Genomic DNA, 22,218 nt, shown 5'->3' with positions numbered 1-22,218 from the left:
GTCATGATATGCAGACATGCACATAATGAGATACAGAAAGGCAGCTAATGAACACAGAGAAGAAGACATAACCAATAAGCAGGCAGAACTCTTGGGGGTGGTTTCCCACTATAAAAGGCATGAGGCACTCACACGCCGCCTCTTTCCACTAGGGGCATCTGCAGAGTGAGTCCAGTGTATATATATCACGTGATGCATCCAGCACGTAGCTAAGAGCTAGTCTGGTTCAGTCAGACAGAGAGATCACACTTAGATTAACAGAGAGTCGAACTCACAGAGAACTGTGCTAACTGTGTGACGGGTTCAATAAATCAAATTGAACTAACTTCAAGGTCTGGAGTCTATTTCAGTCATCGCTGCATCCAGTTGCAGCCCGTGTTATCTCAGTGTGCTTAACACGACAGTGTGCATACCCAAATGCTTGATTCACTGCTACTCCAGCTTCAAATTGATATAATTGCGCTGGTCATAATATTTAAATCCTCCTTGGGCAAGAGAGTGGTACCAAAATAAAAGCAAATCACTCCAGATGCTGGAATCTGAAACATAACCACAAAATGCTGGACAATCTCAGCTGGTCTGACAGCGTCTGTGGAGAGAGAACTGAGATAACATTTCGAGTCTGGATGACTCTTTGTGAAGGTACCAGAAGACTGGAGAATTACAAATAATAATTATCTTGTTGGTGACAAGTAGACTTAAATTAACACTGCAGTGAAGTTACTGTGAAAAGCCCCTGGTTGCCACATTCCAGCACCTGGAAATGTTACATACTTGTTCCAAAAAGGTTGCAAAGTTAAACTGAGTAACTACAGGGCAGTCAGTTTCACATCTGTGGTGGGAAAGTTTGCAGAAATGATAATATGAAACAAAATTAACGCTCACTTGGACAAATGTGGATTCTTTAAGAAAAGCCAGGAAATTATGTTTCAATAACTTGATTGAGTTTTTGACGAAGGAGCAGAAGGGTTGATGAGTGTATTGTGGTTGTTGTCATGTACATGGACTTCCAAAGATGTTTGAGAAAGTAACAGGCTCACCAGCAAATTGAAACCCATGGAATAAAGGTGACAGTAACAGCACGGATACAAAGCTGGCCGAGTAACAGGTAAAAAAAAAGTAATGATGGATGGTTGTTTCTCAGACCGGAGGAAGTCATACAGTGAAATTCCCAGGAGTTTGTACTAAGACCACTGAATTCTTGATATATCGTAATGATCTCGAAGGACACAATTTCAAAATTTTGCAATACAGAGAACTAGAGGAACATTGTGATAAGAACATAAGATATAGGGATATGAGTGGACCACACAGCCCTTCATGTATACTCCATCAGTTAATATTTATTGCAATAGGAAGCGAATATAAAGGTGGCAAGTGTTGCTGCCGCCATTCATGGCCTTAGTGAGATGGCATCTGGAATATTGTGCATTGTTTTGGTCTCCTTACTTAGAAAGGACATAAATGCTTTAGAAGCAGTTCAGAGAAGATTCACTCAACTGATTTCTGGGATGAAGGAATTGGTCTTATGTGGAATGTTTGAGCAGGTTTGATCTATCATAGAATTATCATAGAATTTACAGTGCAGAAGGAGGTCATTCGGCCCATCGAGTCTGCACTGGCTCATGGAAAGAGCACCCTACCCAAGGTCAACACCTCCACCCTATCTCCATAACCCAGTAACCCCACCCAACACTAAGGGCAATTTTAGACACTAAGGACAATTTATCATGGCCAATCCACCTAACCTGCACATCTTTGGACTGTGGGAGGAAACCGGAGCACCCGGAGGAAACCCACGCACACACGAGGAGGATGTGCAGACTCCGCACAGACAGTGACCCAAGCCGGAATCGAACCTGGGACCCTGGGAGCTGTGAAGCAGTTGTGCTATCCACAATGCTGCCGTGCTGCGCTTGTTCCCAAAGTCTGATATTATCTATAAGGCACACGCCAGGAGTGTGATGGGATATTCTCCATCTATACTCATTGAATTTTCGAAGAATGAGAGGTGATCTTATTGAAACATACAGGCTAGAATTCTCCAGCCATTCGCTGGCGGCAGGATTCTCTGGCCTCACCGGCAGCATGAGGTGGCATCAATGGAAATTCCTATTGACAACGGTAGCGACAGAGAATCCCGCCGCCAGCGAATAATATGCCGCCTCCCCCACCAAGAAACACGCGGCAGGGAGGCCGGTGAATCCCACCTATAAGATTCCAAAGGTGGATGCTGAGAGGGTGTTTCCCCTTGTGGAGCTCGAGACATCATTAAAAAAAATAGGGGTCTCCCATTTAAGATTGAAATAGGGAGAATTGTTTTCTCTCAGAGGCTCAGTTGTAGAACTCTTACCCAGAAAGCAGAGGTAGCTGTTTCACTGAATATATTCAAGGCTGAGTTAGATTTTTGATCAAAAAGGGAGTCAAGGGGTGTGTGGGGGGGCAGACAGGAAAGTGGTGTTGAAGCTACAATCAGATCAGCCATGATTTTAATGAATGTCAGAGCAGGCTCAAGGGGCCGGACAGCCTTCCCGTTATCCTATTTTTTGTGTCCTCGTAAACTGAAGGGCACACAGAGAAATGACACCGTGCACCACAAGGAAACCTGCATTCCTTGCAAATTGTTTTGTTTATTCCACCTTTCGCTCTCAGGAAAGAGGGAATGAGATGAAGCAGCCTTTCTTTACATAGAGAACATCAATCTTTTTGCAGTAGCACACTGCAAACAGAGATGTTGCTAATACATCCAGCAGCAGCAGTCGGGAAGGAGCAAGATGCATAAAGATCACATCAACAACCATCCGCAAAGGTTTTTGCCCTGCCCTGCGGGTCAAGTTGTGGCTGCAGAAGTTAAGAGATTTCAACAATGAACTCCTTAGTAAATCTTGGTTGTCTCAAACATTGCTCATCGCTTAAGTTCAGGAAGGAAACTTACTCCTTAAAGATCCTCCGCAGTTAAGGCCTTCTGCTGAGAGCTCTTCTCCCCATCCTCCTACTTCTGGGCACTTGTCAGGCTACATGTGAGGCTGGATTCTCCGTCGGCTGTATCCTCCATTTCGCTGGCAGCGCACTCCCGCCCATGGTCTTGGGGGTGCCCACAATAGAAAACCCCATTGGCCTGCTGCCGGGACAGAGAACCCCACTGCCAGCAGGGGCATGCCGCACCAGAAAGCAGGTGGGGGAGATGGAGAATCTCATCCGTGGTCTCCGTTGATTCTCTTGGACATGTTCAAATGTTGGGAGGAAGACCTACTTAGTCCACCCAAGCATGAAAGCAGCTGGTTTATGCAGAAACTTTGAAGTCAGCAGAAAATTATTTCAGCCTCTGCCATTCCATTCTATGTAGACTTTGAAATTTTAACCAACATTAAAAGCATTGACAATGTCTAGAAGTTTAGCAACAGCCAGAAGAAATAAATCAGCAACTGACCTGAAATAGTTGATGATCACCTTAACTAGTGCGAGTGTGGGATCATCCAAGCTGCTTTTTTTAGATTTATTCTTTTACTAGATGTGGACATCGCTGGCTAGAACAGCATTTATTGCCCACCCTAATTACCTTTGAGAAGGTGCCTTCTTGAGCCACTGCAGTCCAGGTGGTGTAGGTATACCCAGAGTGCCATTAGAAATGAAATGAAAATGAAAAATGCTTATTGTCACACGTACGCTTCAAATGAAGTTACTGTGAAAAGCCCCTAGTCGCCACATTCCGGCGCCTGTTCGGGGAGGCTGGTACGGGAATTGAACCGTGTAGCTGGCCTGCCTTGGTCTGCTTTCAAAGCCAACTCTTTAGCACTGTGCTAAAGAAAGGGAGTTCCAGGATTTTGATCCAGGCACAGCAAAGGAACGTGTATATATTTCCAAATCAGGATGGTGAGTGACTTGGAGGGAAACTTCCAGATAGTGGGGTTTCCAGGCATCTACTGCCCTTGACCTTCTAGACGGTAGAGGTCGCGGGTTTTGAAGGTGATGTCGAAGGATTGTTGCCGTGCATCTTGTAGATTGTACACAGAGCTACCACTGTGCATCAGTGGTGGAGAGAATGAATGTTTAAGTCAGTGGAAGGGGTGCCAAACAAGTGGACTGCTTTGTTTTGGTTGTGCTGAACTTCTTGAATATTGTTGGAGCTGCACTTGTCCAGGCAGGTGGAGAGTATCCCATCACACTCCTGGCGTGTGCCTTATAGATAATATCAGGCTTTGGGAAGTCAGGAGGTGAATTACTCACCACAAGGGGAAAACGGTTTAGCTCAGTTGGCTGGACAGCTGGTTTGTGATGTAGCGAGAGGCCAACACTGTGGGTCCAATTCCCATACCGGCTGTGGTTATTCATGAAAGCCTGTCTTCTTAACCTTGTCCCATGCCTGATCCTCAGGTTAAGTTACCATTAGTCAGTCTCCTCCTCAAAAGGGAAAGCAGCCTATGGTCATCTGGGACTATGGTTACTTTACTCACCACATTATTTATACGGCTGGTTCAGTTCCAGGAATTCAGCAACAAGATGGTTAGATTCTCTCTTGAGGGAGGTGATCATTGCAGGCACTTATATGACAAAAATGTTACTCTCAAATTATCAGGCAAAATCTGAATGTTGTCCCAGTCTTGCAGCAATGGACGCTTAGCATTGTTTTTCAGTTGTGCAAGGTTAAGGGTTATTCTGTGAATACTGACAGGTCGACTACTAAATTTTCATCTCTGAATTAGAAGGCAGCAAACTTGCATTCAAATTGTTCAGGCAATGGATGGGGCTATGTTTTCTAGATCTGCCTGTGTCCTAACCACTCAAACAAGCCATTAAAGTCAAAATATCCAATGGAAACAAAGGACTCCACAGACTGAACACATCAGGGTTGTTGAAAGATGATGTCACAGACTCAAGAAAATATGGGGCGGGATTCTCCCCTACCCGGTGGGGCGGGGGTCCCAGCGCCGAGGAGTGGCGTGAACCATTCCGGCGTCGGGCCGCCCCAAAGGTGCGGAATCCTCCACACCTTCAGGGGCTAGGCCTGCCCCAGAGTGCTTTGCGCCCCGCCGGCCGGCGGGAAACGGTACGCCAGCTGGCGTCGAAGGGCCTCCGCTGGCCGACTCGAGTTGGCGCATGCGCGAGAGCGCCAGTGTGTGCTGGCACCATCCCCGCGCATGCGTAGAGGGCTTCATTTCTGCACCGGCAACGGCTACAGCCGCTGGTGCAGAAGAATAGAGTACCCCTACGGCACAGGCCCGCCCGCGGATCGGTGGGCCCTGATCGCAGGCCAGGCCAACGTGGGGGCACCTCCCAGGGCCAGATTCCCCCTGCGCCCCCCCCCCCAAGAACCCTGGAAGCCGCCCATGCCGCCAGGTCCCGCCAGTAAGGACCTACTCCCATTTACGCCGGCGGGAATGGCAAAAGACGGGCAGAAATTCAGCCCATCGCGAGCCGGAGAATTCAGGCGGCCCCGGGACCCATTGAATCATGCCGGTCCCTGCCATTCTCCAAGGCGGGTGGCGCGATTGATGCCGGGGCGATTTTTGGGGGGGGGTCGGAGAATTTGGAGGATGGCGGGGGCGGGATTCACGCCGACCCCCGGCGATTCTCTGACCCGGCGGGGAGGGGGGGGGGGGGGGGTTGGAGAATCCCATCCATGGTCTACAATGGAAGACCAGTTAAGAGTTATACTTAATCTTTGCATATACCGTTGTTACGATCCCAACTGATATTAATATTGGACAAGTCAGATTACAGAGTGCAACCTGGCTTAGAACATAGAACATAGAACAGTACAGCACAGAACAGGCCCTTCGGCCCTCAATGTTGTGCCGAGCAATGATCACCCTACTCAAACCCACGTATCCACCCTATACCCGTAACCCAACAACCCCCCCCCCCCCCCCCCCCCTTAACCTTACTCTTTAGGACACTACGGGCAATTTAGCATGGCCAATCCACCTAACCCGCACATCTTTGGACTGTGGGAGGAAACCGGAGCACCCGGAGGAAACCCACGCACACACGGGGAGGACGTGCAGACTCCGCACAGACAGTGACCCAGCCGGGAATCGAACCTGGGACCCTGGAGCTGTGAAGCATTTATGCTAACCACCATGCTACCGTGCTGCCCCTTGCTACCGTGCTGCCCCTGCTACCGTGCTGCCCCAGTGGCTTGATACACTTTAATTTTTTTAGAAACTACAGAAGACAGTTTCTGAACAGATTCACAGGAATCTGCTGCTGAACTTTTAACACAAATAATAAAATGAACTATACAAGGTGAAAAAATATTTTGATATGGGGACAGATCAAATTAGAAGATAAACTAGATAAACAGTACATTGGTCAGACATGAAAACAGTCATGAGAGAATGTGAGGCATGCCAAGCCCAGTCACCTCAAGAATCAATATTACCTCATGAAATACCTGGACATCCATGGACAAGAATTATATCTGATCTCTACCGTATCCACGGAGATGGATACTGTAAAGTTTGGGCGGCATGGTGGCACAGTGGTTAGCACTGCTGCCTCACAGCACCAGAGACCCTGGTTCAATTTGTAATGAGTTTTCACGTTCCCCCCGGGTCTGCATGAGTTTCTTCCGGGTGCTCCGGTTTCCTCCTACGGTCCAAAGAAGTGCAGGTTAGGTGGATTGGCCATGCTAAATTGCCCCTTGGTTTCCAAAAATGTGTAGGTTAGGTGGGGATCTGTGTTATGGGGAAGGACGGGGGTTAGGCCTAGGTAGGATGCGCTTTCAGAAGGTTGGTGCAGAGTCGAGGGGCCAAATGCACTGTAGGAATTCTATGGTTCTATAGTTCTAGGAAATCTTGGTTGTGACTGACTCGTTCACAAAATTTCCTATTACTGTCAGTTACACGTCATATCCAGCACAGCCATTGCAGATGCATTGAGTTCAATCTTAAGCCTATTTAGCGCACAGCAATAAGTTATTTCACACAACTTACCTTAATGTACTGGAAAACCATTCAAGATGATATGTGAGAGGTGGAGTGTTGTCAATGTTATCTCATCACCACACTATACCAGATCAAATGGCATGGTGGAACATATTAATTGTGAAATGTCATCAAAGTAAACAAGATCTGCAAGTCAAAATGCTGCATCTTAGAGAGATACTGCTCAGTGCAGTCATTTAGTCACCAGCAGAATGATTGTTCAGCAAACATGTGTGATCAAACCTTATTCATCAATTTTCCCAGGAGTATGAGATGCACTCATTGAAAAACAAGGTAAATGGATGCACAGGCTGCACATGACTAGCGTGGAGGCAAAAAATTACCCAACCTAAATATTCCACAAAAGGTACCAACACAACACCCAGCTGATGGACCATGGAATCCATCAGAAATCATCCGCAAATGTCCAAAGTAATGATCATGCCAAGTATAAACGCCCAAATGTCATGACATTTTGAAGAAACCAGTGCCAAATAAGGGAGGTACCAGAACAAGAAAACAAGTATAACATCATTGCAAGTAGAACACAACCTAAGAAATGATCCAAGCACAACATTCCTATTGGCATACAACAAACTCAAACCAACTTCACAGTAACAAGTATAGGCATGTCAGAAAACCATCATTATACTCAGAATTTTATCACTTTGTATAATCACACATTTAAACACATAACAGTTTTCTTCAAAAGTAATGTAAATAGCCCTGATTATTTAAGGGTACAACTTTAAGTTAGAAAAAAGGGGGTGTGAGCGGATCCGAAGGGACTATCTTACAAGCCTATATCAGGCTAAGCCACCAAAAGAAGGACATTTGTTTCTCTGTTAAGATTCCGAATAGCTCTCACAAGGGGAAATTACTTTTCTGTGTCTTAAACAGGATTTCAATTACTTTTTAATGACCGATGTTCGAATACGTTACTCATGACTAAACCCCCTATCTCTGTCGGTCGTGGATCCGTGTCATTTAAGACTTCCTAAATTAGTGTCTTGGATCTAAAACTTGAGTGTAAGACTGCACAGTTTAATTTCGAATCGTATTTTATTGTAAGATACTCTGAATTGATACATACAGAATTGCAGAGTTAAAAATATAAATCAGTTAACAGTCCTTTGTTATCTGCTCACAAACTAAATTCTCTAAGGGAAGGATATATCTAAACATGGAAAATTCTAAAGTATCTCATATCAATTTCTAATACATTTCCAAGAAGTTCAACAGAAACATACTTACAGAAAACCACAATGGTCTTTGTTTGACAAGTAGGTTGAGGAACAGAATTTTGATGCACTCTTAGCAGGAGAGAGTGAGTGATGATTCTGCCAATCTACTTGTCTTTTATACAAATTTCTCCCTATTTAGTGTACGGCCTTTCCTGTGTCTTATCTCCACCACTGGGCTATTTCCTATAGCCAAATGGCCAAGTTTGTGGTTTATCAACAATATGTGATTTAATGATCTTAGTGTCTGCTTGAATGGCAGGTGTCTAAGATACATGGTCTGACAGGGAGTTGTTGGAGACACATCTCTACTTTTGTCTATTCTTAATCTGTCAAGATTCTTAAATATATCGATTTCCAGATAGCCAAATGACGTTATCTTAAGTGTCAATGGTTATATAGCTAGGAAAGAAGTTTGCTTAATTTATATGACTTGTTGTCTCTATATACCTTCCCCTGCTCTAGCTTGTGGTTATAATTGCAGGAAGGTAATTTGAAGAATTTATGGGCTGTCAATTCAAGGATCTTTCTGATCCCTGCATTTGTCTCGGATGACTTAATGATCCTAGGGGTCAGCTAATGTTTTTGTAGCTGGTACTGACTTTTGAAAGACCTTTCTGCTGAAGTGGTTATATTCCACTTTGAATTAAAACACTTGATGTATTAATTTCCGATGCTTATACATGCCCTTATTCTAAACCAAATTCTGCGGACAGTGTGACAGTAGCTTTAAGGAGTATATCTAAAACTCTCAGCATCCCCAAACAGGCTGTGATGTATATACTCATGTAATCAGTGCCAGAGGCCAAACATGTAAATTAGTCTCCCAGATATTGTTGTATACTGTTTCATCTCTTCAAACAAAATAACTTATCAAATTGAGTTAACAATCCTCTTTGTGCTGTTGTGTTTGTGTAAGATAGAAAACACAACAGTCTGCTGCTCTGTAAGCTATCAGTAGATGCTAAGTGCACATGAACAATTCTCATCTGGCCCACTTCCTATCAGTAACATTAGGCTTAAAGGTCTCGCGGTGCCCAAAACATGGGGCGGGATTCCCCCATGCCGCGCCATATGGGAGAATCGCCGAACGCTTCATTTTTTTCCTGCTGCGCCAACCGGCAGGCGATTCTCCGAGGAGCGGAGAATCGGCACCATTTGCGCCGGGGCATTTGGCGCGGCGCTGGTCGCGGGCCGCTCTCTGCGGCTGGGCCACCGATTCTCCGGCCTTGATGGGCCGAGTGGCTCCACGGAAACAGCAGAGTCCCGCGGGCGCGGTTCACACCTGTTCGCAGTCGGCAGGAACTCTGCGCGTAGGGTTGGGCGACGGTCTGTGGGGGGGAGGGGGAGGCGCCCTTTCACCGGGGGGGGCCTCCGATGGGGTCTGGCCCGTGATCGGGGCCCACTGATCGGCGGGCCAGCCTCTCCAGCCCCAGCCTATTTTATTACGCAGCCGGCCCCTGAACCCCCATGCTATGTTGTGTCGTGGCCGGCACATTGAGGAAGTCCCCCGCACATTCGCGGGTTGGCGCGGCCCAACTGCGCATGCACAGGTTGGCGCGGCGCCCAGTTGGTGCCGGGAAGGGAGGCTGGAGCGGCATGAACCGCTCCAGCGCCGTGATAGCCCCCTGTGGGGGCCAGAATCAGTAGTGCCCGCGCCCGTTTCGCGCCATCGTGAAACTCTACCTCCATTTCAGAGAACCCCGTCCATGTGCTCTGCTGAGCTCAATTTTGTCTCCATCATCTTGAGGGGTGTCAAGCCAAATTTAAAATCAATTCTTAAGAGAAACAGCATTTTATTTACCATCCCATTTTGTGATAAATGGTGGATATCAATACTGTCTAATGTTTGATTTTATTGTTGCCAAGTATTCTCCAGTCCCACATTAATCTTTGCTCTTCCTGAACACCCTTTTACTATACCTCCCTTCATGTCCTTACACAAATATATTTACAATATAATCTTCATTACTTGATGCTTCTTCACCCCCCACTAAAGTATATAATTTTATAGATTCAGACTGTCTCGAGGCTTGACAATTCTTCCAATCTCCTTTGATCACATTTGGGGGAATGGTAGTCCCAGTGGCTTTGGGTGAATTTGCCAGTTGGCATTGATAGTGTAGCACTCCGCATTTCCATTACTGTACTTGGTTGTCTCCGTTTGATATGCTTTTTTGCACTTTTTTGCATTGAATTACTCTTTATCAACAACCCATCTGCTTTGTTTGAGCAGTGAGGGTTTGTCCTATTCCTTTTGAAGGGAATGTTCACTCCATTCATTCCTGGAGTCAACTCGGATTTTTTTTTTGTTGGATCCGCCATGATCTTACTGGAAATTGATATTTCAAAAATGGACTCTTCATTTCCACTTGTTTCACAATTTCACCCAACTATTAATCTTTTATATTCTAATCCTTTTTCAAGAGGTACTCACCTCTTATGGAAAACGGCCATGGATAGTCAATTGAAACTACCAGACCAATTTGAGCACATGCGAGGGCCAAACCAAATGGAAGATTGTGTGTCATGTAGAAGAATGTTTTTAGATCATAGGACATCAAGATTACTGTACAAAATCAGAAAAAGCCCAAGTTAATACAAGTTTATACTTATTTGATGTATTTGCTGATGAAGTAATCTGAATACAAGGCATTGAGAAATCCTTAGCCAGGTTTGATAAGATATTAAAAGCCTTTGGCAAGTATTTTGATCTCCAAGTGGTGGAGAGTGCAGACCTTAAAAAGACGGATAGAAAATCCCCTACAAAGCTATCCACAACTGTTTTCCATAAGCGGTAAGTACTTCTTTGTTTATATTCTTCAAGATCCTCCCGCGACTGCCAACTTTTCTTCTTCTCTTTGTTCTTCCCACACTTTCCCACACGGTGGCCTTCCGTTGAGTTAATGGGGTAGTTTTAATAAACAGTATCCTCTTTGCAGGAAACCTTACAAAGAAAAGGTTTGACCAACATTTTTTTATTTTTAAAAAATAATTTTAATGGGATGTGGCTTGGCCAGCATTTGTTAACGTCCTTAATTGCCCTTGAGAAGGTGGTGATGAGCTTCCTTCTTAAACCGCTGTATTCTCTGCAGTGTAGGTACAACTACTGTGCTATTAAGGAGAAAGTTCCAGGAATTTGACCCAGCAGCAGTGAAGGAATGGTGATATATTTCCAAGGCAGGATGGTGAATGACTTGGAGAGGAACTTCCAGTGGTGGTGTTGCCATGTATCTGCTGCCCTTGCCCTTGCAGATGGGAGTGGTTGTGGGTTTGGAAGGCACTGCCTAAGGAGCGTTGGTGAGTTTCTGCAGTGCATCTTGTAGATGGTGCACACTGCTGCTATTGTGCTTTGGTGGTGGAGGGAGTGAATGTTTGTGGAAGGATGCCAATCAATCGGGTTGCTTTGTCCTGAATGAGCTTGAGCTTCTTGGGTGTTGTTGGAGCTACACTCATCCAGTGCACTCGTGACTTGCACCTTGTAGGTGGTGGACCAGCTTTGGGGAGTCAGGAGGTGAGTTACTCACCACAGGATTCCTAGTCCCATCTGCTCTTGTCGACACAGTATTTATATGGCTGGTCCAGTTCAGTCTCTAATCAAAGGTAATCCCCAGGATGTTGATAGTGGGGGATTCAGTGATAGTAATGCCATTGACTATCAAGAGGCAATGGTTTGATTCTCTCTTATTGGAGATAGTCATTGCCTGGCACTTCTGTGAGGTGAATGTTACTTGCCACTTGTCAGTCCAAGCCTAGATATTGTTCAAGTCTTGCTGTTTTTGAACATTGTCATGCCACCCTGGGAAAATGCGCAGTCAATTCCAGCCCCATGTGGCCCGGAGTTACAACATAAGTAAATTAACTAACAATTCTTCCAAAGTTCCTGAAATCTTTGGCCTTTGGCTGCCCAATAATTTCAGGTAGCAGGTTGAAACCCAATTACTGTTTATTTATAACAAGATTAATGGTGAAATACACAGCCGATACAATTGGTTAAATATTGCTAAGTACCTAACTGCTGCTGTGACTTGCCTCCCCCACCCTCTACACACACACACACACACACAATAAACAAACACAGAGGGGAAGAAAAGGGGAAAATTTAAATGAAAGAGGAAAAAGTATTTGTTTCGGATGATGGGTCCTTGCAAGCTTCCTCCGTAGTAAGTTTGGGAATCACAGTCCTTGCTTTATAGCCTATACTCACAATTTTCCTGGTGAGACAGAGTTTGTGTTTCCTTTGCTCTCAGTTTGTGGCCTGGCTTCAGGCCCTGTATTCAGGATTCCGACATTCACAGGCTTATTTGTGAGAGAGAGAGTAAACAGGATCATTTTGTGGAGAAGTTTAATGGCTGTTTTTGTGAGTGGATTTTGCTGGATCTTTTCCCTCCCCTGCCAGAACCAAAAATGAACTTGAATGGAACCTCATGGCTCTGAGAAACACTCCAGTGGGATAAGATCAAATCAACACCTGTTACCGAGCAGAGCACAGCCTTTTGGGCCAATTCATTGGCCACCAGTCACTTGTCACTGAGGCCAGCCAATCTCCAATCATCGGTCTAAAACAGTACAACCTTCTGAATCTGTTTGTTTGAATTAAAGTCTGCTTTTTGCAGGCTGCTTTGCCTTAAAGACACACGTCCATAAATCATCCATGGATTAAAACTGTAACGGCAAAAATAAAAGAAAGGAGAAAACAAGGGAATAGACTGGGAATAAGCAAAAGGAACAGGAAGAACTCTTACAACGTGAACTGCTTCAGTGTCTGAGAAGTCGCAAATGGTGCAGAACATTGCGCAATCATCAGTGAACATCCCCACATTTGACCTTAGGTTGGAAGGAAAGTCATTGATGAAGCAGCTGAAAATGGTTAGGCCTAGGACACTACCCTGAGAAACCCCTGCAGTGATCACCCAGGACTGAGATGACTGACCTCCAAGAGCGACAACCATCTTCCTTTGTGCCAGGTATGGCTCCAACCAGTGGAGAGCTTTCCCCCTGATTCCCATTGACTCCAGTTTTGCAAGGACTCCGCCTTCAGTTTTAAAAATATTATTTTCAGTCAGTCAAGCTCAGCTGCCATGCATTATGAAGCTGGCTTTGGACTCTTCTGCAGCTTCTTCCAGCTATGCTCTGGATTGCTAGTGTTGATCTTGATTGGTGCAGATTTTTAAAGGTAATTTCTGCCTTTCATTGTACTTTGCTCACCCTTTTGTGATCTGGCCAAGTCTCTTGACTCTGTGTTCACTCAGATTCTTCTTTTTATCTACATAGTGAATTCTTCTTCTGTCTTTCAATTTTTTTCTTTTTTTAACATTTTGCTCAGTCTTATGTGATCTGGCAAAGCCTCTTGACTCGGTGTTTATTCAGATCTGGCAATGGAGCTTGCTTGGCTGATCTGTAGCGATGTCTTTGATTTTGGCACACTTCTTACAGGTCAGACTTCAACTTCTTTATTTTCATGCATTCAGGATTTTGGAGTCCATTCTTTACTGCCATCATCTTCTATGATTTTTTTGGTCTCTCCCCAATAAGTCTGGATACTTGTATGACTTGATAACAATTCATAACAATATACTCCAAGATATGATCCTGCAAGGGTGCTGTCTCCATGCTAGTTTCTGGTCGCCTCTATTATACACAGACACCGATTTTCCACCCCCCCGCCACACGCGGCTTTTTTCACAGCAGCAGAGGTGACCCACTATTGGCTGAAGGCAGGATCTTCTGATCCCACTGTTGTTAACAGGGCTTCCCGTTCTATGCAACCCCTGCCACTGGGAACCCCATGGCAGGGGGTTGCCGTCAGCGTGACTGGAAGGTCCCGCTGGCGAGAACAGCTCAAAAATTCCAGCCACAGTCTACCAGCATGTGACTCTTTACATCATATTAGGGGCAATATTGTTCTCCATCTGTCATTACGTTCCTGTATTATCTTTTATTACACTTCTCTGTGTGTTTTGATATACTAAAGAGTGTAATATGTGTTACTCAAACCTTGGTTACTGATGAGGTCTTCTGAATCTCAATGAAGAAGACTCAATCTCGTCCAGTAGTAACAAAAGGTTTATTGAGTAACTATAACAATAATTGCGTGAGTTCTTTACTTTAACATTGAGACGAGTGATAAGGTTAACAAGATCTAACTACAGTAACTATGCTTAATTACACTAACCATCTGAGCTAATCTGATACTCCTGTCCTAGTCACAGTACATCCAAAAGAGAGAGAGAGAGAGACCTAATGTGGTTTCTAATGTGGCCCGTTGGTCCGGCCCTCTAGTGATCATCTGGTGCTATTGATTACACATTAGGGCAGCACGGTAGCATTGTGGATAGCACAATTGCTTCACAGCTCCAGGGTCCCAGGTTCGATTCCGGCTTGGGTCACTGTCTGTACGGAGTCTGCACGTCCTCCCCGTGTGTGCGTGGGTTTCCTCCGGGTGCTCCGGTTTCCTCCCACAGTCCAAAGATGTGCAGGTTAGGTGGATTGGCCATGATAAATTGTCCTTAGTGGCCAAAATTGCCCTTAGTGTTGGGTGTGGTTACTGGGTTATGGGGATAGGGTAGAGGTGTTGACCTTGGGTAGGGTGCTCTTTCCTAGAGCCGGTGCAGACTCGATGGGCCGAATGGCCTCCTTCTGCACTGTAAATTCTATGATCTATGATCATTAATCCCTTATGTACATGCACATAGAGATCACTGCACTCCAGTCCCACATTAAACCGTCTTCTGCCTGAACACCCTTACACTACAATCATTTATACTGCTATATATTTTAAACTCTCCCAAGCACTTCACAAATAGAAATCGACAAGGCAACAACCAAAAAAGCAGGAAGTGAAATATTAGCACAGACCCTAAATGTAGGTCAAATGAATATGTTTTGAAAAGGGCGGAGGAGTGACAAGGTGGAGGAATATAAGGAAGGAATTCCAGACAAAGAGGTTGAGGCAGCTGATATCTCTACTTCCAACTGAGTGATGAAGGGACAGGAAGATGCAAGAAAATTTAGAGTCATAAGATCAGAGTCTAATGGAAGGAGTGTAACAAGAAATAGAATGGAATGAGGTTGTGAGAAATTTGTTGATTAGATTAATGATTTAAAATTTAAAAAAACTGTGGGACAGGAAACCCGAATAGATTCTTAAAAACATCGAGGTGGCCAGCCAGAATGTAGTGCAGGTCAAGCCGTGGGTACCTTTAATCTTGGTAAGTTGTAGTCTATGGCGTATGATGGATCAAAAGCTAGGAAAAAGTGTGTTGAGTAGTGAAACCTGAAGGTAATAAAAGGAAAAGGTAAAAATTTCAGACGTGTCGAGACTGGATGAAGTGGTTAGCGTTATTAAGATCAAAATATAACTTGATAATGATGTTTTGATGTGCAATTTCAAAGTCTGGATCAAACAGGCCATTGAAGTTACACATGATCTGATTCAATTTGAGTGAGAAGGCGAGGAAGGAGATGGAGTCAGCGATATTGGAGTATGCTTGATACTGAGAGTGAAAATGGTCACTTCAATGTACAGCTGAAGAAAGTTGTAACTTCCCAAGAATCTCAATATAGCACAAATGTATACAATTACAGTGTAAATAAACCCATGATGCCCAAGTTGTTTATACCAGTGAAACACAAAAAACAATTTGTATTTATATACCAGCATTAGTGTAGAAAAACATCTCAAGGCACTTCAATCATTTCATGCTTTTAGTCACAATCGGTGATCCAGGCACAAATTGCAAAAGGTTTCAGAAGTATTTTTTCCCCCTCAGGATTCCACTCAATTAGTTGTGTATATCTAAATCCCCTGTGAACCAACAGAACTGGATGTATCTTAGAACTTTAAAAAAAAATGATTTTGATACAAAAATATTCCTTGATACTGTCTATTCCAAAATGGTAACTTGGTGCATTTTGGTAAATACAACTGTAAATTGAATTGAATAGCTCAAATGACTTTTAAAAAAAAACTATACAGAATCATTTTCCAATATTGGTATTCAATTTCTATGTAAATAAATATTTTTGCACTTTTAAAAGTTTTATTTGTATATCCTCCTCTAAGGCCCACAAACTAACATAATTGGTGGAAATTTGCAATGATGATCAATTCAATTTGGTGGTGTGGTCAGTTTTGTGGACTGTCGGCTTCTTGCATGACGTACTGGGAAAGCCAGTGCAACCTCATGCAAATGCAAATTACAAAACTAAGATCACAGAGGTAAAGGAACAGTGTACTAACCCATTGTGCAATTCATTTCTTGGGCAGCTATTTTCCCCCCAGCAGGTTTTTATTGTTCTTTTATCGCAAGACAGACTGCTTTGAGGAAAATCAGTATTTCTTTTAAAATAGGGATCAAACTCTTAGTTCTTCCACATGCAGAATCGTTTGTACAAAAATATCAATCAAATTCCAGAAGTGCTGCAGTGTTATCGTATGTGGGGAATATGGAGAAAAATAGTAGTTCATGCGCAGCTTGAATCCCAAGAATTTTCCATCCTCATTACAGTCAATATGTGCAGCTTCCATGACCTTTCCAAACTTTGAGTGAGAGTCAAAATGACAGGAGTGGTGTGCTCATTGGTCCTTCACAACTTGCATCAACTCAGCTGCATGCTGATGATTTCAGGCAGATATGCAAGAACAGTGAAAATACCAGGTCAGGGGCATTACAGCTATAATGCTAACCTTTAAAATCAAGCCCACTGCCTTCTAGAGCCGACAAAGCAGCTCTGAATCAAAAATGTTACACAATCGGACCTAAAATGGGATGCTGCTGTTTATCCATGTCCTTGGCTTTGTAGTAGCTTTCCTGCCTCTGAGTCAGAAGGTCATGTGTCAGAATCAAAGAATATTACAGCACAGAAGGAAGCTACTTGGCCCATTGTGCCTGTGCCAGTGCTTCGAAAGAGCCGTCCAATTTCGTCCTCCATCCCAGCATTTTCCATATAACCCTGCAGTGATCCAGGTGCCATCTTTCAGCTGTGATTTTAAACTGATTAGACATAAAAGAAAAGCAGGGGATTATCCGAGTGTTCTGATCAACAACATCACTAAAACAGATTATCAGTTAACTAGTTTCACTCATGTTTGTGGTACCTTGCCATGTGTATCTGGCTGCTATATTCTATATACTACCAAAGTGTATATTATTAGGATGACGGAGTATTTTGCAAAGAGGGTCACCAAGCTGTTGGAGGTGGTGGAGGAGGAAGAAAAAGAGTGCCCCCACAACACGGGCCCGCCCGCCGATCGGTGGTCCCCGATCGTGGGCCAGGCCACCGAGGGAGGATCGGATTATGCCTCGTAGTGGACATGGCTGACATGCAGGGATGGTGGGGGGGGAGAGATGAGAGGCCCCTAGTTTTGTTAGTAACATGGAATGTGCGGGGATTGGGAGGACCGGTAAAGCGGGTGAGAGTTTTTACCCACTTGAAGGGCTTGATGGCTGATATGGTGCGGCTGCAAGAGACCCATTACTGGGTGGAAGACCATTTGAGATGATGTAGGGTTCATGAAGAAGGTGTTAGCGGCCATCTCTGACATGGGCACACATCAGTTGATTCTTTGGGGGGGGGGGGTTGGGTCTTGAATACGGTGTTGAACCCGAGAGTGGATCCGTTCAAGCAAAGGCCTTTGGCCCCATCGCGGGGGAGCAAATGTTGGTGGTGTTCATGAAGGAGATGGCGGGAATAGACCTGTGGAGGTTTCTAAATTCGGGGGCCAGAAAGTACTCTTTCTTTTCTCCGGTACACAAGATGCACTATCGGATCAATGTTTTTATCCTGGGGAGGTCCTTGTTGACTAGGGTAAGTGGGGGGCGGAGTATTAGCCGATCGTCATTTCTGATCATGCCCCACACCTGGTGGATGTCGTATTGGAGAGGCACGCAGCCGGTGTGGAGTTCCGATATGGGGTTGTTAGCAGACTTGGGGTTCTGCGTGAAGATGAGGAGGGTGATAGATGAGTTTGTTAAGATTAATAGAAATGGGGTGGTATTGCCATCGGTGCTATGGGAGGCTCTGAAAGTGGTGGCGAGAGGTGAGATAATACCGCATAAGGTTGGGAAGGAGGCAAGGGAGGAGCACAAAAGGCTGATTAATTACATTTTGAAGGTTGTTGGCAAGTGTTCGGAAGGTCCCATCCCAGAGTTTTTGGCCAGCAGGAAGATTCTGCAGACACAGCTGTCGATCTGTTGTCCACAGGCAAGGTGGTGCGCCCGTTGAGGCTACCAAAAGGAGAAATGTATGAATATGGGGAGGAGACAAGCCGGTTGTTGGCCTCCTGGGAGATTTCTCAGATACGAGAGGTGAGTGTGGATTTGATGTCTGCACCGGAGAAGGTGAATAGCACATTTGAAAAGTTTTATCAAAAACTATACAGGTGGGAGCCGCGGGGGAAAGAGTCAGATATGATGGGGTTTATGGACGGATTGTTGGAGGGGGAGGATAGCGAGTGGTTGGAGGAGCTGCTGGGGATCGAGGAGGTTTGGACGGCCATAGGGAAACTGCAGACAGTCAAGGCACCGGGCCAGAGCGGTTCTCAGTGGAATTGCATAAGAGGTTTATGAACCAGCTGGTACCGCTGTTGGTGGAGACATTTGAGGACATGGTGGCAAGGGATTGGCTCCCAGAGACGATGAGGGTGGCTTCCATCTTGCTTCTACTGGAGAAAGGTAAGGATCCGGTAGTGTACGGGTTATACCGGCCGATATCTCTACTAAATGTGGATGCCAAGATTCTTGCTCAGATGCTGGCGCTCAGATTGTAGGAATGTCTTCTGCTGGTGGTTGGAAGGACCACATAGGGTTTGTAAAGTGTGAGCGGTGTGGTAGGGTCCCAGTCAATCGTGCTCACATGTTCTGGTCTTGCCCTGAGCTGGGAAGGTTTTGGAGCTCGTTGTTCAGCACCGTGTCCAATCTTGGAAATGGATTTGGAGACAATCCCCTCGGGGCCATATTTGGGGTGCCGAAGCTGCAGACATGGGCAGGGACTGATGTTTTAGCCTTCGCCTCACTGACTGCTTGTAGGTGGGTCCTGTTGGGATGGAGAAGAGCTTCTACGCCATGTACCTCAGTACAGCTGGGGGACTTATTATAATTCCTACATCTTGAAATGGTTAGGTTCACCTTAACAGGGACGATCGAGGAGTTCTATAAAAGATGGCGTCCATTCATTCTGTATGTTAAAGAGTTGGCACTGTCAGCTGTTACAAATGCAGGGGTGGGGGATGTTGTGGTTATTTCTCTTTGTAGTAGTTCTGTTTGGGTGGGTGTGCTTTCTTTTCCATATATAAAATGTTAAAATTGTAATACAAATATTGCAAAAATAAAATAACGGGGTCAAAGAGTGTGTCAACCTGAAAGTCCTTCATAACACGGAAATGGCTGGCGGTAAGAGTGGGGGTGTATTCTGGTCAGCGATGCTTGATGTGAAGTGACGCCCCCTGAAGCTAGAAGCTCCTGGTGACAGACTAGCAACCTGTGTTGGGAATTACTCGCTATGGAAACAGGAAAGTTCACCTTAGTGCACCACGAGGTGCAGGAACAGAATTGGAATTGGAATCACACAGATCAGTGCTTACACCTCATGTATTTACAATCTATATTAATGTTTTCGATGAGGGAACTGAGTGAAATATATATAAGTTTTCTAATGATAAAAAGCTAGATGGGAAAATGAGTGGTGTGGAGATCACAAAGAGGCTGCAAAGGGATTAAGACAGGGTTGGGTAGTTAACATGAACATGGCAGATAGAATACAATGTAGGAAAAATATTAAAGATCAGAATATTTTTTGGACGATGAGAGAGTGGGAAATTTATATATTTATAGGGACTTGAATGTCCTTGTGCATGAATTGCATATAGTTAATATGTAGCTGCAGCAAAAAGTTAGAAAGACAAATTGTATGTTAACTGTTGCCACCAGGTTAGAGTTTAAGGATAGAGAAGCTCATTACAATTACAAAGGACATTGGTGAGGCTACTCTATGCACTTTTGTCTCTTTACCTCAGGAAGGACACACGTGCCCGAGAGAAAGTGCAGCAACAGTTCACTATGTTGTTTCTGGAGATGAAGGGATTGTTTTATGAGGAGAGATTGAATAGACTCAGCTTATATTCCATGGAGATCAGATCAATGAGAGGCATATAATTAATTTTATAATTCCTAAGGACTCTGCTTAAGGGTGGGTGCTGAGGAAATGTTTACCTTGGCTCGGGAATCTAGATCACTGGGTTATAGTCTCAGAATAAAGGGGTAGCTATTCAGGACTGAGATGAGGAGAAATTTCTTCACTCAAAGGGTTGTGAACCTTTGGAATTCTGTAGTCTTTGAGTATATTCAAGACAGAGATGGATAGATTTTTGGGTACTAAGGAAGCTGAAGGCTATTAAAGGATATTAAAGGATATCCATCTCTGGCAGGACTGGAAAATCCCATGCTCCATTTTAGACATCCAGGTGAGGATTTATTTTTCAGATTCAGGATCCCAATGTCACTGTTAAACAGGGGTCGGTGAATAGACTCAAAACATTATCTCTGTTTCTCTCTCCACAGATGCTGCCAGACCTACTGAGTTTGTTCAGCATTTTCTGTTTTTATTTCAAACTTCCAGCATCTGCAGTATTTTGTTTTTATTTTTGGAGGTCAGCTTGCTCTCAAATCATGCAAAGCAGATTTCAATATAAGTATGCATTATATTGAACGATGCTCACTGGCTTCTAACTACTTGTAACAGTTTTAATGTGAGAAAAGAGCCAATAATGATATCAGTCCTTTGATTACATTAAGAACAACTTAACATAGGTGGTCAGAAAACTAATGGAATAACTACTAAAAGAGAGAATAGAAAACGACCAAAAATAGAAATATAATGAGTAGTCAGCATGGAATTAAAAAGGGAAAATCTTGCTGAGTTTTGCAAATAAACCTATGTTGAAGTCAGACTAGCTCCAGCTTCTTTATTTGCCAAATGTCTGCTCAACTGATTAACAAGCTGCTCCTTGTGGTAGCATTTTCCACATTCTTACCACTGTTTGTTGAAAGAAATTCCTCCTGAATTTCTTGTTGGGTTTTTTGGTATCATGTCCAGTAAAGACATGTCAAATTCATAACTTTTAGAATATGAACTTTACTGTGTTATATATTATATATTATACTTCATATGTTGTTGTAATATTGTTATTAAAAACCCTGATTTCAAATACATACAGGAACATATCTGCTAAAGCTGTGATGAAGGAGCGAGGTACTCATTGATTTTAACCATTTATTGTTTATAGAAATATGGCTCATGGAAACCTCTTCATGTATTTGGAAGTTCCTTGGGGTGTAAAAAACTAATTATGAATAGTGTTTAGTCCTAGCTAAGTAGGTTATGGGACATCTCAGTGGGATACAATGATGTAATCAATGGGAGGAGCCAGGTCTGTAGGCAATTTTGATAGTTTTTCTGTAGGATTTCAGTATGACAAGACAAAAGAATTTTCAGGTTATTCCTGAAAGGGTCTCACTCCAAAGGTCTGAACAGAAAACTTGTTAACTTCATTTATTAATGGATTTTAAACTGTATTGGGTTGCTTAGTTGTAATATATATATATAGTGGCAGGTGGGAACGCTGTGGGAGGGACCCAGCCAATCATGCTCACATGCTCTGGTCTTGCCCTGAGCTGGGAAGGTTTTGGGTTAAAGTTTTTCCTTTATTTAAGAACTGTTTAACTGTTTATTGTAAAGCTATTTCTTTGATGTTAATGCGGTTAATCCTGTGTTTAAATTAAAATGTGTTTAATAGAGAAGATATCTACTGGTGAGAGTCATCACTCTTGGGGTGAAATATCCTTTCCTCACAGTTTTACAAATTTCGAATTTATCGGGTTTCTCACCTGGTCTCCTAAGAAAAATCGAGGTCTGGTCCGATATCTTAACAACTTAGCGTGGCATCCTTTGGAACTGACTTTTCTTTTAAAATGGATAATATGTGCTGCAAAAACTGGGTGCTGAAGGTCATCTGACCTGATCAGTGAATTCAAAAACTGCCACGCTGGTCT

At 44.0% G+C, this 22,218-nt stretch overlaps 1 protein-coding gene across 23 annotated transcripts in view; it reads right to left on the bottom strand.

The window, feature by feature from the left end:
- zgc:110045 (uncharacterized protein LOC664755 homolog) overlaps positions 1-22,218 on the bottom strand; it is a 326,605-nt gene that overhangs the window by 132,649 nt on the left and 171,738 nt on the right. For 2 of the 23 annotated variants that reach the window (XM_038797705.1, XM_038797704.1), the window contains exon 3: positions 15,368-15,443. The exons of the other annotated variants lie outside the window; for them this stretch is intronic. The gene's annotated coding sequence lies outside the window, so the exon portion shown is untranslated. The remainder of the gene's footprint in view (positions 1-15,367; positions 15,444-22,218) is intronic. 23 annotated transcript variants of the gene reach the window in all.

The sequence above is a fragment of the Scyliorhinus canicula genome, chromosome 5 (assembly GCF_902713615.1).
Source record: "Scyliorhinus canicula chromosome 5, sScyCan1.1, whole genome shotgun sequence".
NCBI lineage: Eukaryota > Metazoa > Chordata > Chondrichthyes > Carcharhiniformes > Scyliorhinidae > Scyliorhinus > Scyliorhinus canicula.
The sequence above is the reverse complement of the archived record's forward strand: the minus strand, read 5'-3'. Positions and strand labels throughout refer to the sequence as shown.